At 46.3% G+C, this 14763-nt stretch overlaps 3 non-coding genes and 27 pseudogenes across 3 annotated transcripts; all 30 read left to right on the top strand.

Annotated features, from left to right (window-relative positions):
• The first annotated feature begins 2 nt into the window (after nt 1-2).
• Nucleotides 3-121, top strand: LOC148247808 (5S ribosomal RNA; annotated as a pseudogene).
• Nucleotides 122-682: 561 nt separating this feature from the next.
• Nucleotides 683-801, top strand: LOC148247807 (5S ribosomal RNA; annotated as a pseudogene).
• A 205-nt stretch (nt 802-1006) lies between these two features.
• On the top strand, nt 1007-1125 carry LOC148247806 (5S ribosomal RNA; annotated as a pseudogene).
• A 286-nt stretch (nt 1126-1411) lies between these two features.
• LOC148247805 (5S ribosomal RNA) lies at nt 1412-1530 on the top strand (annotated as a pseudogene).
• A 561-nt stretch (nt 1531-2091) lies between these two features.
• On the top strand, nt 2092-2209 carry LOC148247804 (5S ribosomal RNA; annotated as a pseudogene).
• A 204-nt stretch (nt 2210-2413) lies between these two features.
• Nucleotides 2414-2532, top strand: LOC148247803 (5S ribosomal RNA; annotated as a pseudogene).
• Nucleotides 2533-2741: 209 nt separating this feature from the next.
• Nucleotides 2742-2860, top strand: LOC148247802 (5S ribosomal RNA; annotated as a pseudogene).
• Nucleotides 2861-3748: 888 nt separating this feature from the next.
• LOC148247801 (5S ribosomal RNA) lies at nt 3749-3867 on the top strand (annotated as a pseudogene).
• A 561-nt stretch (nt 3868-4428) lies between these two features.
• On the top strand, nt 4429-4547 carry LOC148247800 (5S ribosomal RNA). Its single transcript, XR_015815349.1, has one exon. It is a non-coding gene; the product is annotated as a 5S ribosomal RNA (ribosomal RNA).
• A 558-nt stretch (nt 4548-5105) lies between these two features.
• Nucleotides 5106-5224, top strand: LOC148247799 (5S ribosomal RNA; annotated as a pseudogene).
• A 204-nt stretch (nt 5225-5428) lies between these two features.
• On the top strand, nt 5429-5547 carry LOC148247798 (5S ribosomal RNA; annotated as a pseudogene).
• Nucleotides 5548-5756: 209 nt separating this feature from the next.
• LOC148247797 (5S ribosomal RNA) lies at nt 5757-5875 on the top strand (annotated as a pseudogene).
• Nucleotides 5876-6110: 235 nt separating this feature from the next.
• LOC148247796 (5S ribosomal RNA) lies at nt 6111-6228 on the top strand (annotated as a pseudogene).
• A 563-nt stretch (nt 6229-6791) lies between these two features.
• LOC148247795 (5S ribosomal RNA) lies at nt 6792-6909 on the top strand (annotated as a pseudogene).
• A 204-nt stretch (nt 6910-7113) lies between these two features.
• LOC148247794 (5S ribosomal RNA) lies at nt 7114-7232 on the top strand (annotated as a pseudogene).
• A 208-nt stretch (nt 7233-7440) lies between these two features.
• On the top strand, nt 7441-7559 carry LOC148247793 (5S ribosomal RNA). Its single transcript, XR_015814977.1, has one exon. It is a non-coding gene; the product is annotated as a 5S ribosomal RNA (ribosomal RNA).
• Nucleotides 7560-8120: 561 nt separating this feature from the next.
• LOC148247792 (5S ribosomal RNA) lies at nt 8121-8239 on the top strand (annotated as a pseudogene).
• Nucleotides 8240-8475: 236 nt separating this feature from the next.
• Nucleotides 8476-8593, top strand: LOC148247791 (5S ribosomal RNA; annotated as a pseudogene).
• A 204-nt stretch (nt 8594-8797) lies between these two features.
• LOC148247790 (5S ribosomal RNA) lies at nt 8798-8916 on the top strand (annotated as a pseudogene).
• Nucleotides 8917-9125: 209 nt separating this feature from the next.
• LOC148247789 (5S ribosomal RNA) lies at nt 9126-9244 on the top strand (annotated as a pseudogene).
• Nucleotides 9245-9805: 561 nt separating this feature from the next.
• LOC148247788 (5S ribosomal RNA) lies at nt 9806-9924 on the top strand (annotated as a pseudogene).
• A 560-nt stretch (nt 9925-10484) lies between these two features.
• Nucleotides 10485-10602, top strand: LOC148247787 (5S ribosomal RNA; annotated as a pseudogene).
• A 205-nt stretch (nt 10603-10807) lies between these two features.
• LOC148247786 (5S ribosomal RNA) lies at nt 10808-10926 on the top strand (annotated as a pseudogene).
• A 206-nt stretch (nt 10927-11132) lies between these two features.
• Nucleotides 11133-11251, top strand: LOC148247785 (5S ribosomal RNA; annotated as a pseudogene).
• A 562-nt stretch (nt 11252-11813) lies between these two features.
• LOC148247784 (5S ribosomal RNA) lies at nt 11814-11932 on the top strand (annotated as a pseudogene).
• Nucleotides 11933-12140: 208 nt separating this feature from the next.
• LOC148247783 (5S ribosomal RNA) lies at nt 12141-12259 on the top strand (annotated as a pseudogene).
• Nucleotides 12260-12463: 204 nt separating this feature from the next.
• Nucleotides 12464-12582, top strand: LOC148247782 (5S ribosomal RNA; annotated as a pseudogene).
• A 564-nt stretch (nt 12583-13146) lies between these two features.
• LOC148247781 (5S ribosomal RNA) lies at nt 13147-13265 on the top strand (annotated as a pseudogene).
• Nucleotides 13266-13826: 561 nt separating this feature from the next.
• Nucleotides 13827-13945, top strand: LOC148247780 (5S ribosomal RNA). Its single transcript, XR_015816045.1, has one exon. It is a non-coding gene; the product is annotated as a 5S ribosomal RNA (ribosomal RNA).
• A 205-nt stretch (nt 13946-14150) lies between these two features.
• Nucleotides 14151-14269, top strand: LOC148247779 (5S ribosomal RNA; annotated as a pseudogene).
• Nucleotides 14270-14763: the final 494 nt, after the last annotated feature.

The raw sequence follows: 14763 nt of genomic DNA, 5'->3' as shown, positions 1-14763 counted from the left end.
ACGGGTGTGATCATTGCAGCATTAATGTATCGGATTCCATCAGAACTCCGCAGTTAAGTGTGCTTGGGCGAGAGTAGTACTCGGATGGGTGACCTCCTGGGAAGTCCTCGTGTCGCACATATTTTTTTTCAGACGGGTCGTTCGACGTTACGCGCGATTGGAACTAGGGTCCGGTGGTTTATACGCAAATGTAAGTCAAGAAGCAGGGGCATTTTAATCGATATTAGAACGAGAAGCAGAGATGCAGAGTGCACGCACAAGGAAACAAATGACGGGAGGGGGGATGGACGGAGAAAAAGTTTATGTATTTGCAGTGCAGAATGAAACGTGAGCAATCATACCAACACCAATGCAACGGATTCTTTCAGAACTCCGCAAGTTAAGGGTGCTTGGGCGAGAGTAGCACTAGGATGGGTGACCTCCTGCGAAGTGCTTATATTTCACCCATTTTCTTAGGAAGTCCTCGTGTTGCACCGATTTTTTTACAGATGATTCTTTCGACGATACGCGCGACTTGAATTATGGTCCTCAGGTTTATTCGCAAATGTGAGTCACGGCGCTGTAGTATTTTACTTGATATTAGAACGATAATGGGAGGTGCAGTGCGCACGCACTAGGAAACAAATGACAGGAGGGGGAACAAAGGGGAATGAGTTTATGTATTTGCAGCGCTAAATTAAACAGATATTATTATACCAGCACTAATGCACCGGATCCCATCAGAACTCCGCAGTTAAGTGTGCTTGGGCGATATTAGTACTCGGATGGGTGACCTCCTGGGAAGTCCTCGTGTCGCACCAATATTTTTTCAGACGGGTCGTTCAACGTTACGTGCGTCTGGAACTAGGGTCCGCTGGTTTATACGCAAATCTGAGTCAAGAAGCAGGGGCATTTTAATCGATATTAGAACGAGAATGAGAGGTGAAGTGTGAACGCACAAGGAAACAAATAACGGGAGGGGGAAGAATGGAGAAGGAGTGTATGTATTTGCAGCGCGAAATTAAACAGGTGCGATGATACCAGCAGTAAAGCTCCGGATCCCATCAGAACCCCGTAGTTAAGTGTGCTTGGGCGAGGGTAGTACTCGGATCGGTGACCACTTGGGAAGCCCTCGTGTTGCACCAATTTTTTTTCGGATGGGTTATTCGACGTTACGCGCGAATGGAATTATAAATCGCTGGTTCATTTGCAAAGGTGAGTCACGGTGCCGGGGCATATTACATGATATTAGAACGAGAAAGAGAGATGAAGAGTGCACGCACAAGGAAACAAATGTGAGTCATGAAGCAGGAGCATTTTAGTCGATATTAGAACGAGAATGAGAGGTGAAGTGTGAACGCACAAGGATACAAATGATGGGGGATGGGAAGAAAGGAGAAGGAGTGTATGTATTTGCAGCGCAAAATTAAACAGGTGCGATCATACAAGCACTAAAGCTTCGTATCCCATCAGAACTCTGCAGTTAAGTGTGCTTGGGCGAGAGTAGTACTCGGATGTGTGACCACTTGGGAAGTCCTCGTGTTGCACCTATTTTTTTTCGGATGGGTTGTTCGACATTACGCTCGAATGGAATTATAAACCGCTGGTTCATTTGCAAAGGTGAGTCACGGTGCCGGGGCATATTACTTGATATTAGAACGAGAAAGAGAGATGCAGAGTGCACGCACAAGGAAACAAATGACGGGAGGGGGGTTGGAAGGAGAAAGAGTGTATGTATTTGCAGTGCAGAATGAAACATAAGGGATCATACCAGCACTAATGCAACGGATTCTATCAGAACTCCGCAGTTAAGGGTGCTTGGACGAGAAAAGTACTCGGATGGGTGACCTCCTGCGAAGTCCTTATATTTTACCCATTTTCTTGGGTGGTCCTCGTGTTGCACCCATCTTTTTGCAGATGATTCTTTCGACGTTACGCGCGACTTGATTTATGGTCCGCAGGTTTATTCGCAAATGTGAGTCACGGCGCCGTTGCATTTTACTTGATATTAGAACGAGTACGGGAGGTGCAGTGCGCACGCACAAGGAAACAAATAACGGGATGAGGAAGAAAAGAGAGGGAGTGTATGTATTTGAAGCGCAAAATTAAAAAAGTGGCATCATACCAGCACTAATGCACTGGATCCCATCAGAACTCTGTAGTTAAGTGTGCTTTGGCGAGAGTAGTACTCGGATGGGTGACCTCTTGGGAAGTCCTCGTATCGCAACAATTTTTTTTCATGTGGGTCGTTCGACGTTACGCGCGACTGGAACTATGGTCCGCTGGTTTATACGAAAATGTGAGTCAAGAATCAGGGGCATTTTAATCGATATTAGAACGAGAAGGAGAGGTGCAGTGTGAACGCACAAGGAAACAAATGATGGGAGGGGGGGAGGGAAGAAGGAGTGTATGTATGTTCAGCACGAAATTAAACAGGTGCGGTCACACCAGCACAAATGCACCAGATCCCATCAGAACTCCGCAGTTAAGTGTGCTTTGGCGAAAGTAGTACAATGATGGGTTACCTCCTGGGAAGTTCTCGTGTTGCACCCATTTTCTTTTTTTCAGATGTGCCGCTCGACGTTACGCGCGACTTTAATTATGGTCCGCAGATTTATTCGCAAATGTGAGTCACGGCGCCGTGGCATTTTACTTGATATTTGAACGAGAACGAGAGGTGCAGTGCGCACGCACAAGGAAACAAATGACGGGAGGGGGAAGAAAGGAGAAGGAGTTTATGTATTTGCAGCGCGAAATTAAACAGGTTCGATCATACCAGCACTAATGCACCGGATTCCATCAGAACTCCGCAGTTATGTGTGCTTGGGCGAGAGTAGTACTCGGATGGGTTACCTCCTGCGAAGTCCTCTTGTCGAACCATTTTTTTTTTCAGACGGGTCGTTTGACGTTACGCACGACTGGAACTAGGGTCCACTGGTTTATACGCAAATGTTAGTCAAGAAGCAGGGGCATTTTAATTGATATTAGAACGAGAAAGAGAGATGCAGAGTGCACGCACAAGGAAACAAATGACGGGAGGGGGGATGGAGGGACAAAAAGTTTATCTATTTGCAGCGCAGAATGAAACATGAGCAATCATACCAGCACCAATGCAACGGATTCTATCAGAACTCCGCAAGTTAAGGGTGCTTGGGCGAGAGAAGCACTAGGATGGGTGACCTCCTGCGAAGTCCTTATATTTCACCCATTTTCTTAGGAAGTCCTCGTGTTGCACCCATTTTTTTGCAGATGATTCTTTTGACGATACGCGCGACTTGAATTATGGTCCTCACGTTTATTCGCAAATATGAGTTACGGCACCGTAGCATTTTACTTGTTAATAGAATGAGCACGGGAGGTGTAGTGCGCACGCACAAGGAAACAAATGACGGGAGGGGGAAGAAAGGAGAAGGAGTGTATGTATTTGCAGCGTGAAATTAAACAGGTGCGATCATACCAGCACTAAAGCTCCATATCCCATCAGAACTCCGCAGTTAAGTGTGCTCTAGCGAAAGTAGTTCAATGATGGGTGACCTCCTGGGAAGTTCTCGTGTTGCACTCATTTTTTTTTTCAGATGTGCCTTTCGACGTTACGCGCGACTTTAATTATATTCCGCAGATTTATTCGAAAATGTGAGTCACTGCGCCGTGGCATTTTACTTGATATTTATACGAGAACGAGAGGTGCAGTGCACATGCACAATGAAACAAATGACGGGAAGGGGAAGAAAGGAGAAGGAGTGTACGTATTTGCAGCGCGAAATTAAATAGGTGCCATCATACCAGCACTAATGCACCGTATCCCATCAGAACTTAGCAGTTAAGTGTGCTTGGGCGGGAGTAGTACTCGGATTGGTGACCTCCTTGGAAGTCCTCGTGTTGCACCCATTTTTTTTCAGATGGATCATTCGACGTTACGCGCGAATGCAATTATAAACCGCTGGTTCATTCGCAAAGGTGAGTCATGATGCCAGGGCATTTTACTTGATATTAGAACAAGAAGGAGAGATGCAGAGTGCACGCACAAGGAAACAAATGATGGGAGATGGGATGGAGGGAGAAAGAGTGTATGTATTTGCAGCGCAGAATGAAACATGAGCAATCATACCAGCACCAATGCAACGGATTGTATCAGAACTCCGCAAGTTAAGGGTGCTTGGGCGAGAGTAGCACTAGGATGGGTGACCTCATGCGAAGTCCTTATATTTCACCTATTTTCTTAGGAAGTCCTCGTGTTGCACCCATTTTTTTGCAGATAATTCTTTCGACGTTACACGCGACTTGAATTATGGTCCTCAGGTTTATTCGCAAATGTGAGTCACGGCACCGTAGCATTTTACTTGATATTAGAACGAGCACGGGAGGTGCAGTGCGCACGCACAAGGAAACAAATGACGGGAGGGGGAAGAAAGGAGAAGGAATTTATGTATTTGCAGCGCAAAATTAAATGGGTGCGATCATACCAGCACTAATGCACCGGATCCCATCAGAACTACGTAGTTAAGTGTGCTTGGGCGAGAGTAGTACTCGGATGGGTGACCTCCTGGGAAGTCCTCGTGTCGCACCAATTTTTTTCAGATGGGTCGTTCGACGTTACGCGCGACTGGAACTAGGGTCCGCTGGTTTATACGCAAATGTGAGTCAAGAGGCAGGGGCATTTTAACCGATATTAGAAGGAGAAGAAGAGGTGCAGTGTGAACGCACAAGGAAACAATTGATGGGAGGGGGAGGGAAGGAGAAGGAGTGTATGTATTTTCAGCACGAAATGAAACAGGTGCGATCATACCAGCACTAATGCAACGGATTCTATCAGAACTCCGTAGGTAAGGGTGCTTTGGCGAGAGTAGTACTAGCATGGGTTACCCCCTGCGAAGTCCTTATATTTCACCCATTTTCTTAGGAAGTCCTTGTGTTCCACCCATTTTTTTGCAGATGATTCTTTCGACGATACGCGCGACTTGAATTATGGTCCTCAGGTTTATTCGCAAATGTGAGTTACGGCACCGTAGCATTTTAATTGATATTAGAACGAGCACGGGAGGTGCAGTGCGCACGCACAAGGAAACAAATGACGGGAGGGGTAAGAAAGGAGAAGGAGTTTATGTATTTACAGCGCGAAATTAAACGGGTGCAATCATACCAGCACTAATGCACTGGATCTCATCAGAGCTCTGCAGTTAAGTGTGCTTGGGCGAGAGTAGTACTCGGATTGGTGATCACCTGGGAAGTCCTCGTGTCGCACAAATTTTGTTTCAGACGGGTCGTTCGACGTTAAGCGCGACTGGAACTATGGTCCGCTGGTTTATACGCAAATGTGAGTCAAGAATCAGGGGCATTTTAATCGATATTAGAACGAGAAGGAAAGGTGCAGTGTGAACGCACAAGGAAACAAATGATGGGAGGGGGGGAGGGAAGAAGGAGTGTATTTATTTTCAGATGGAAATTAAACAAGTGTGGTCACACCAGCAGAAATGCACCGGATCCCATCAGAACTCCGCAGTTAAGTGTGCTTTGGCGAAAGTAGTACAATGATGGGTTACCTCCTGGGAAGTTCTCGTGTTGCACCCATTTTCTTTTTTTCAGATGTGCCGTTCGACGTTACGCGCGACTTTAATTATGGTCCGCAGATTTATTCGCAAATGTGAGTCACGGCGCCGTGGCATTTTACTTGATATTTGAACGAGAACGAGAGGTGCAGTGCGCACGCACAAGGAAACAAATGACGGGAGGGGGAAGAAAGGAGAAGGAGTTTATGTATTTGCAGCGCGAAATTAAACAGGTTCGATCATACCAGCACTAATGCACCGGATTCCATCAGAACTCCGCAGTTATGTGTGCTTGGGCGAGAGTAGTACTCGGATGGGTTACCTCCTGCGAAGTCCTTATATTTCACCCATTTTCTTGTGAAGTCCTCGTGTTGTACCCATTTTTTTGCAGATGATTCTTTCGACGTTACGCGCGATTTGAATTATGGTCCTCAGGTTTATTCGCAGATGTGAGTCACGGCACTGTAGTATTTTACTTGATATTAGAACGAGAACGGGAGGTGCAGTGCGCATGCACAAGGATACAAATGACGGGAGGGGGAAGAAAGGGGAATGAGTTTATGTATTTGTAGCGCAAAATTAAACAGGTGTGATCATACCAGCACTAATACACTGGATCCCATCAGAACTCCGTAGTGAAGTGTGCTTGGGCGAGATTAGTACTCGAATGGGTGACCTCCTTGAAGTCCTCGTGTCGCACTAATTTTTTTTTTCAGACGGGTCGTTCGACGTTACGCGCGACTGGAACTAGGGTCCACTGGTTTATACGCAAATGTGAGTCAAGAAGCAGGGGCATTTTAATCGATATTAGAACGAGAAAGAGAGATGCAGAGTGCACGCACAAGGAAACAAATGACGGGAGGGGGGATGGAAGGAGAAAGAGTGTATGTATTTGCAGTGCAGAATGAAACATGAGGGATCATACTAGCACTAATGCTACGGATTCTATCAGAACTCCGCAGTTAAGGGTGCTTGGGCGAGAAAAGTACTCGGATGGGTGACCTCCTGCGATGTCCTTATATTTCACCTATTTTCTTGGGAGGTCCTCGTGTTGCACCCATCTTTTTGCAGATGAATCTTTCGACGTTACGCGCGACTTGATTTATGGTCCGCAGGTTTATTCGCAAATGTGAGTCACAGCGTCGTGGCATTTTACTTGATATTAGAACGAGTACGGGAGGTGCAATGCGCACGAACAAGGAAACAAATGACGGGAGGAGGAAGAAAAGAGAAGGAGTGTATGTATTTGAAGCGCAAAATTAAACAAGTGGCATCATACCAGCACTAATGCACTGGATCCCATCAGAACTCTGCAGTTAAGTGTGCTTGGGCGAGAGTAGTACTCGAATGGGTGAACTCTTGGGAAGTCCTCGTATCGCAACAATTTTTTTTCAGATGGGTCGTTCGACGTTACGCGTGACTAGAACTATGGTCCGCTGGTTTATACGCAAATGTGAGTCAAGAATCATGGGCATTTTAATCGATATTAGAACGAGAAGGAGAGGTGCAGTGTGAACGCACAAGGAAATAAATGATGGGAGGGGGGGAGGGAAGAAGGAGTGTATGTATTTTCAGCATAAAATTAAACAGGTGCGGTCACACCAGCACAAATGCACCGGATCCCATCAGAACTCCGCAGTTAAGTGTGCTTTGGAGAAAGTAGTACAATGATGGGTTACCTCCTGGGAAGTTCTCGTGTTGTACCCATTTTCTTTTTTTCAGATGTGCCGTTCGACGTTACGCGCGACTTGAATTATTATCCTCAGGTTTATTCGCAAATGTGAGTCACGGCCCGTGGTATTTTACTTGATAGTAGAACGAGAACGGGAGGTGCAGTGCGCACGCAAAAGGAAACAAATGACGGGAGGGGGAAGAAAGGGGAATGAGTTTATGTATTTGCAGTGCGAAATTAAACAGGTGCGATCATACCAGCACTAATGCACCGGATCCCATCAGAACTTCGCAGTGAAGTGTGCTTGGGCGAGATTAGTACTCGGATGGGTGACCTCCTGGGAAGTCCTCGTGTCGCACCAATTTTTTTTCAGACGGGTCGTTCGACGTTACGCGCGACTGGAACTGGGGTCCGCTGGTTTATACGCAATTGTGAGTCAAGAAGAAGGGGCATTTTAATCGATATTAGAACGAGAATGAGAGATGCAGAGTGTACGCACAAGGAAACAAATGACGGAAGGGGGGATGGAGGGAGAAAAAGTGTATGTATTTGCAGCGCATAATGAAACATGAGCGATCATACCAGCACCAATGCAACGGATTCTATCAGAACTCCGCAAGTTAAGGGTGCTTGGGCGAGAGTAGCACTAGGATGGGTGACCTCCTGCGAAGTCCTTATATTTCACCAATTTTCTTAGGAAGTCCTCGTGTTGCACCCATTTTTTTGCAGATGATTCTTTCGACGATACGCGCGACTTGAATTATTGTCCTCAGGTTTATTCGCAAATGTGAGTCACGGCACCGTAGCATTTTACTTGATATTAGAACGAGCACAGGAGGTGCAGTGCGCACGCACAAGGAAACAAATGACGGGAGGGGGAAGAAAGGAGAAGGAGTTTATGTATTTGCAGCGTGGAATTAAATGGGTGCGATCATACCAGCACTAATGCACCGGATCCCATCAGAACTTCGCAGTGAAGTGTGCTTGGGCGAGAAAAGTACTCGGATGGGTGACCTCCTGTGAAGTCCTTATATTTCAGCTATTTTCTTGGGAGGTCCTCGTGTTGCACCCATCTTTTTGCAGATGAATCTTTCGACGTTACGCGCGACTTTATTTATGGTCCGCAGGTTTATTCGCAAATGTGAGTCACAGCGTCGTGGCATTTTACTTGATATTAGAACGAGTACGGGAGGTGCAATGCGCACGCACAAGGAAACAAATGACGGGAGGAGGAAGAAAAGAGAAGGAGTGTATGTATTTGAAGCGCAAAATTAAACAAGTGGCATCATACCAGCACTAATGCACTGGATCCCATCAGAACTCTGCAGTTAAGTGTGCTTGGGCGAGAGTAGTACTCGAATGGGTGAACTCTTGGGAAGTCCTCGTATCGCAACAATTTTTTTTCAGATGGGTCGTTCGACGTTACGCGTGACTAGAACTATGGTCCGCTGGTTTATACGCAAATGTGAGTCAAGAATCAAGGGCATTTTAATCGATATTAGAATGAGAAGGAGAGGTGCAGTGTGAACGCACAAGGAAACAAATGATGGGAGGGGGGGAGGGAAGAAGGAGTGTATGTATTTTCAGCACAAAATTAAACAGGTGCGGTCACACCAGCACAAATGCACCGGATCCCATCAGAACTCCGCAGTTAAGTGTGCTTTGGAGAAAGTAGTACAATGATGGGTTACCTCCTGGGAAGTTCTCGTGTTGCACCCATTTTCTTTTTTTCAAATTTGTCGTTCGACGTTACGCGCGACTTTAATTATGGTCCGCAGATTTATTCGCAAATGTGAGTCACGGCGCCGTAGCATTTTACTTGATATTTGAATGAGAACGAGAGGTGCAGTGCGCACGCACAAGGAAACAAATGACGGGAAGGGGAAGAAAGGATAAGGAGTTTACATATTTGCAGCGCGAAATTAAACAGGTGCGATCATACCAGCAGTAATGCACCGGATCCCATCAGAACTCCGCAGTTAAGTGTGCTTGGGCGAGAGTAGTACTCGGATTAGAGACCTTGTGGGAAGTCCTCGTGTCGCACTAATTTTTTTTTCAGACGGGTCGTTCGACGTTACGCGCGACTGGGACTAGGGTCCACTGCTTTATACGCAAATGTGAGTCAAGAAGCAGGGGCATTTTAGTCGATATTAGAACGAGAAAAAGAGATGCAGAGTGCACGCACAAGGAAACAAATGACGGGAGGGGGGTGGAGGGAGAAAAATTGTATGTATTTGCAGCGCAGAATGAAACATGAGCAATCATACCAGCATCAATGCAACGGATTCTATCAGAACTCTGCAAGTTAAGGGTGCTTGGGCGAGAGTAGCACTAGGATGGGTGACCTCCTGCGAAGTCCTTATATTTCACCCATTTTCTTAGGAAGTCCTCGTGTTGCACCCATTTTTTTGCAGATGATTCTTTCGACGATACGCGCGACTTGAATTATGGTCCTCAGTTTTATTCGCAAATGTGAGTTACGGCACCGTAGCATTTTACTTGATAATAGAACGAGCACGGGAGGTGCAGTGCGCACGCACAAGGAAACAAATGACGGGAGGGGCAAGAGAGGAGAAGGAGTTTATGTATTTGCAGCGCGGAATTAAATGTGTGTGATCATGCCAGCACTAATGCACCGGATCCCATCAGAACTCCGCAGTTAAGTGTGCTTGGGCGAGAGTAGTACCCGGATGGGTGACCTCCTGAGAAGTCCTCGTGTCGCACCATTTTTTTTTCAGACCGGTCGTTTAATGTTACGCTTGACTGGAACTAGGGTCTGCTGGTTTATACTCAAATGTGAGTCAAAAAACAGGGGCATTTTAATCGATATTAGAACGAGAAGGGGAGGTGCAGTGTGAACGCACAAGGAATCAATTGATGGGAGGGGGAGGGAAGGAGAAGGAGTGTATGTATTTTCAGCACGAAATGAAACAGGTGCGATCATACCAACACTAATGCAACGGATTCTATCAGAACTCCGTAGGTAAGGGTACTTGAGCGAGAGTAGTACTAGCATGGGTTATCTCCTGCGAAGTCCTTATATTTCACCAATTTTCTTGTGAAGTCCTCGTGTCGCACCAATTTTTTTTTTCAGACGGGTCGTTCGACGTTACGCGCGTCTGGAACTAGGGTCCACTGGTTTATACGCAAATGTGAGTCAAGAAGCAGGGGCATTTAATCGATATTAGAACGAGAATGAGAGGTGAAGTGTGAACGCACAAGAAAACAAATGACGGGAGGGGGAAGAAAGGTGAAGGAGTGTATGTATTTGCAACGCGAAATTAAACAGGTGGGATCATACCAGCACTAAAGCCCCAGATCCCATCAGAACTCCGCAGTTAAGTGTGCTTGGCGAGATTAGTACTCGGATGGTTGACCTCCTGAGAAGTCCTCGTGTCGCACCAATTTTTTTTCAGACGGGTTGTTCGACGTTACGCGCGTCTGGAACTAGGGTCCGCTAGTTTATACGTAAATGTGAGTCAAGAAGCAGGGGCATTTCAATAGATATTAGAAACAGAATGAGAGGTGAAGTGTGAACGCACAAGGAAACAAATGACGGGAGGGGGAAGAAAAGAGAAGGAGTGTATGTATTTGCAGCGCGAAATTAAACAGGTGCTATTATACCAGCACTAAAGCTTCAGATCCCATCAGAACTCCGCAGTTAAGTGTGCTTTGGCGAGAGTAGTACTCGGATGGGTGACCACCTGGGAAGCCCTCATGTTGCTCTTATTTTTTTTCGGATGGGTTGTTCGACGTTACGCGCGAATGGAATTATAAACCGCTGGTTCATTTGCAAAGGTGAGTCACGGTGCCGGGGCATATTACTTGATATTAGAACGAGAAAGAGAGATGCAGAGTGCACGCACAAGGAAACAAATGACGGGAGGGGGGATGGAAGGAGAAAGAGTTTATGTATTTGCAGCGCAAAACTAAATGGGTGCGATCATACCAGCACTAATGCACCGGATCCCATCAGAACTCCGCAGTTAAGTGTGCTTGGGCGAGAGTAGTACTCGGATGGGTGACCTCCTGGGAAGTCTTTGTGTAGCACTAATATTTTTTTCAGACGGGTCGTTCGACGTTACGCGCGACTGGAACTAGGGTCCACTGGTTTATACGCAAATGTGAGTCAAGAAGCAGGGGCATTTTAATTGATATTAGAACGAGAAAGAGAGATGCAGAGTGCACGCACAAGGAAACAAATGACGGGAGGGGGGATGGAGGGAGAAAAAGTGTATGTATTTGCAGCCCAGAATGAAACATGAGCAATCATACCAGCACCAATGCAACGGATTCTATCAGAACTCCGCAAGTTAAGGGTGCTTGGGCGAGAGAAGCACTAGGATGGGTGACCTCCTGCGAAGTCCTTATATTTCACCCATTTTCTTAGGAAGTCCTCGTCTTGCACCCATTTTTTTGAAGATGATTCTTTCGACGATACGCGCGACTTGAATTATGGTCCTCAGGTTTAATCGCAAATGTGAGTCACGGCACCGTAGCATTTTACTTGATATTAGAACGAGCACGGGGGGTGCAGTGCGCATGCACAAGGAAACAAATGATGGGAGGGGCAAGAAAGGATAAGGAGTTTATGTATTTGCAGTGCGGAATTAAACGGGTGCGATCATACCAGCACAAATGCACCGGATCCCATCATAACTCCTCAGTTAAGTGTGCTTTGGCGAAAGTAGTACAATGATGGGTTACCTCCTGGGAAGTTCTCGTGTTGCACCCATTTTCTTTTTTCAGATGTGCCGTTCGACCTTACGCGCGACTTTAATTATGGTCCGCAGATTTATTCGCAAATGTGAGTCATGGCGCCGTGGCATTTTACTTAATATTTAAACGAGAACGAGAGGTGCAGTGCGCATGCACAAGGAAAGAAATGACGGGAGGGGAAAGAAAGAAGAAGGAGTTTATGTATTTGTAGCGCGAAATTAAACAGGTTCGATCATACCAGCACTAATGCACCGGATCCCATCATAACTCTGCAGTTAAGTGTGCCTGGGCGAGAGTAGTACTCGGATGGGTGACCACTTGGGAAGCCCTCGTGTTGCACCTATTTTTTTTCGGATGGATTTTTCGACGTTACGCGCGAATGGAATTATAAACCGCTGGTTCATTTGCAAAGGTGAGTCACGGTGCCGGGGCATATTACTTGATATTAGAACGAGAAAGAGATATGCATAGTGCACGCACAAGGAAGCAAATGATGGGAGGGGGGGAGGGAAGAAGGAGTGTATGTATTTTCAGCACGAAATTAAACAGGTACGGTCACACCAGCACAAATGTACCGGATCCCATCAGAACTCCGCAGTTAAGTGTGCTTTGGCGAAAGTAGTACAATGATGGGTTACCTCCTAGGAAGTTCTCGTGTTGCACCTATTTTCTTTTTTCAGATGTGTCGTTCGACGTTACGCGCGACTTTAATTATGGTTCGCAGATTTATTCGCAAATGTGAGTCACGGCACCGTGGTATTTTACTTGATATTTGAACGAGAACGAGAGGAGCAGTGCGTACGCACAAGGAAACAAATGACGGGAGGGGGAAGAAAAGAGAAGGAGTATGTTTTTGCAGCGCGAAATGAAACAGGTACGATCATACCAGCACTAATGCAACGGATTCTATCAGAACTCTTTAGGTAAGGGTGGTTGGGCGAGAGTAGTACTAGCATGGGTTACCTCCTGCGAAGTCCTTATATTTCACCAATTTTCTTGCGAAGTCCTCATGTTGCACCCATTTTCTTTTTTTCAGATGTGCCGTTCGATGTTACGCGCAACTTTAATTATGGTCTGCAGATTTGTTCACAAATGTGAGTCACGGCGCCGTGGCATTTTACTTGATATTTGAACGAGAACGACAGGTGCAGTGCGCACGCACAAAAAAACAAATGACGGGAGGGGGAAGAAAGGGGAATGAGTTTATGTATTAGCAGCGCAAAATTAAACAGTTGCCATCATACCAGCATTAATGCACCGGATCCCATCAGAACTCCGCAGTTAAGTGTGCTTGGGCGAGATTAGTACTCGGATGGGTGACCTCCTGTGAAGTCCTCTTGTCACACTAATTTTTTTTTTCAGACGGGTTGTTCGACGTTACGCGCGTCTGGAACTATGGTCCGCTGGTTTATACGCAAATGTGAGTCATGAAGCAGGGGCATTTTAGTCGATATTAGAACGAGAATGAGAGGTGAAGTGTGAACGCATAAGGAAACAAATGATGGGAGGGGGAAGAAAGGAGAAGGAGTGTATGTTTTTGCAGCGCGAAATGAAACAGGTGCGATCATACCAGCACTAATGAAACGGATTCTATCAGAACTCCGTAGGTAAGGGTGCTTGGGTGAGACTAGTACTAGCATGGGTTACCTCCTGCGAAGTCCTTATATTTCACCCATTTTCTTGTGAAGTCCTCGTGTTGCACCCATTTTTTTGCAGATGATTCTTTCGACGTTACGCGCGACTTGAATTATGGTCCTCAGGTTTATTCGCAAATGTGTGTCACGGCGCTGTAGCATTTTACTTGATATTAGAAAGAGAAAGGGAGGTGCAGTGCGCACGCACAAGGAAACAAATGACGGGAGGGGGAAGAAAGGGGAATGAGTTTATGTATTTGGAGCGCAAAATTAAACAGGTGCGATCATACCAGCACTAATGCACCGGATCCCATCAGAACTCCGCAGTGAAGTGTGCTTGGGCGAGATTAGTACTCAGATGGGTGACCTCCTGGGAAGTCCTCGTGTCGCACCAATTTTTTTTCAGACGGGTCGTTCGACGTTACGCGCGTCTGGAACTAGGGTCTGCTGGTTTATACGCAAATGTGAGTCAAGAAGCAGGGGTATTTTAATCGATATTAGAACGAGAATGACAGGTGAAGTGTGAACGCACAAGGAAACAAATGACGGGAGGGAGAAGAAAGGAGAAGGAGTGTATGTATTTGCAGCGCAAAATTAAACAGGTGCAATCATACCAGCACTAATGCACCGGATCCCATCAGAACTCCGCAGTTATGTGTGCTTGTGCGAGAGTAGTACTCGGATGGGTGACCTCCTGGGAAGTCCTTGTATCGCACTAATTTTTTTCAGACAGGTCGTTCGACGCTACGCGCGACTGGAACTAGGGTACGCTGGTTTATACGCAAATGTGTGTCAAGAAGCAGGAGCATTTTAATCGATATTAGAACGAGAAGGAGAAGTGCAGTGTGAACGCACAAGGAAACAATTGATGGGAGGGGGAGGGAAGGAGAAGGAGTGTATGTATTTTCAGCAAGGAATGAAACAGGTGCGATCATACCAGCACTAATGCAACGGATTCTACCAGAACTCCGTAGGTAAGGGTGCTCGGGCGAGAGTAGTACTAGCATGGGTTACCTCCTGCGAAGTCCTTATATTTCACCCATTTTCTTGTGAAGTCCTCGTGTTGCACCCATTTTTTTGCAGATGATTCTTTCGACGATACACGCGACTTGAATTATGGTCCTCAGGTTTATTCGCAAATGTGTGTCACGGCGCTGTAGTATTTTACTTGATATTAGAACGAGAATGGGAGGTGCAGTGCGCACGCACAAGG

This window comes from Carica papaya, chromosome 8 (assembly GCF_054855325.1).
Source record: "Carica papaya isolate Zhongbai chromosome 8, ASM5485532v1, whole genome shotgun sequence".
NCBI classification, from domain to species: Eukaryota; Viridiplantae; Streptophyta; class Magnoliopsida; order Brassicales; family Caricaceae; genus Carica; species Carica papaya.
This window is presented reverse-complemented; position numbering and strand designations above follow the sequence as displayed.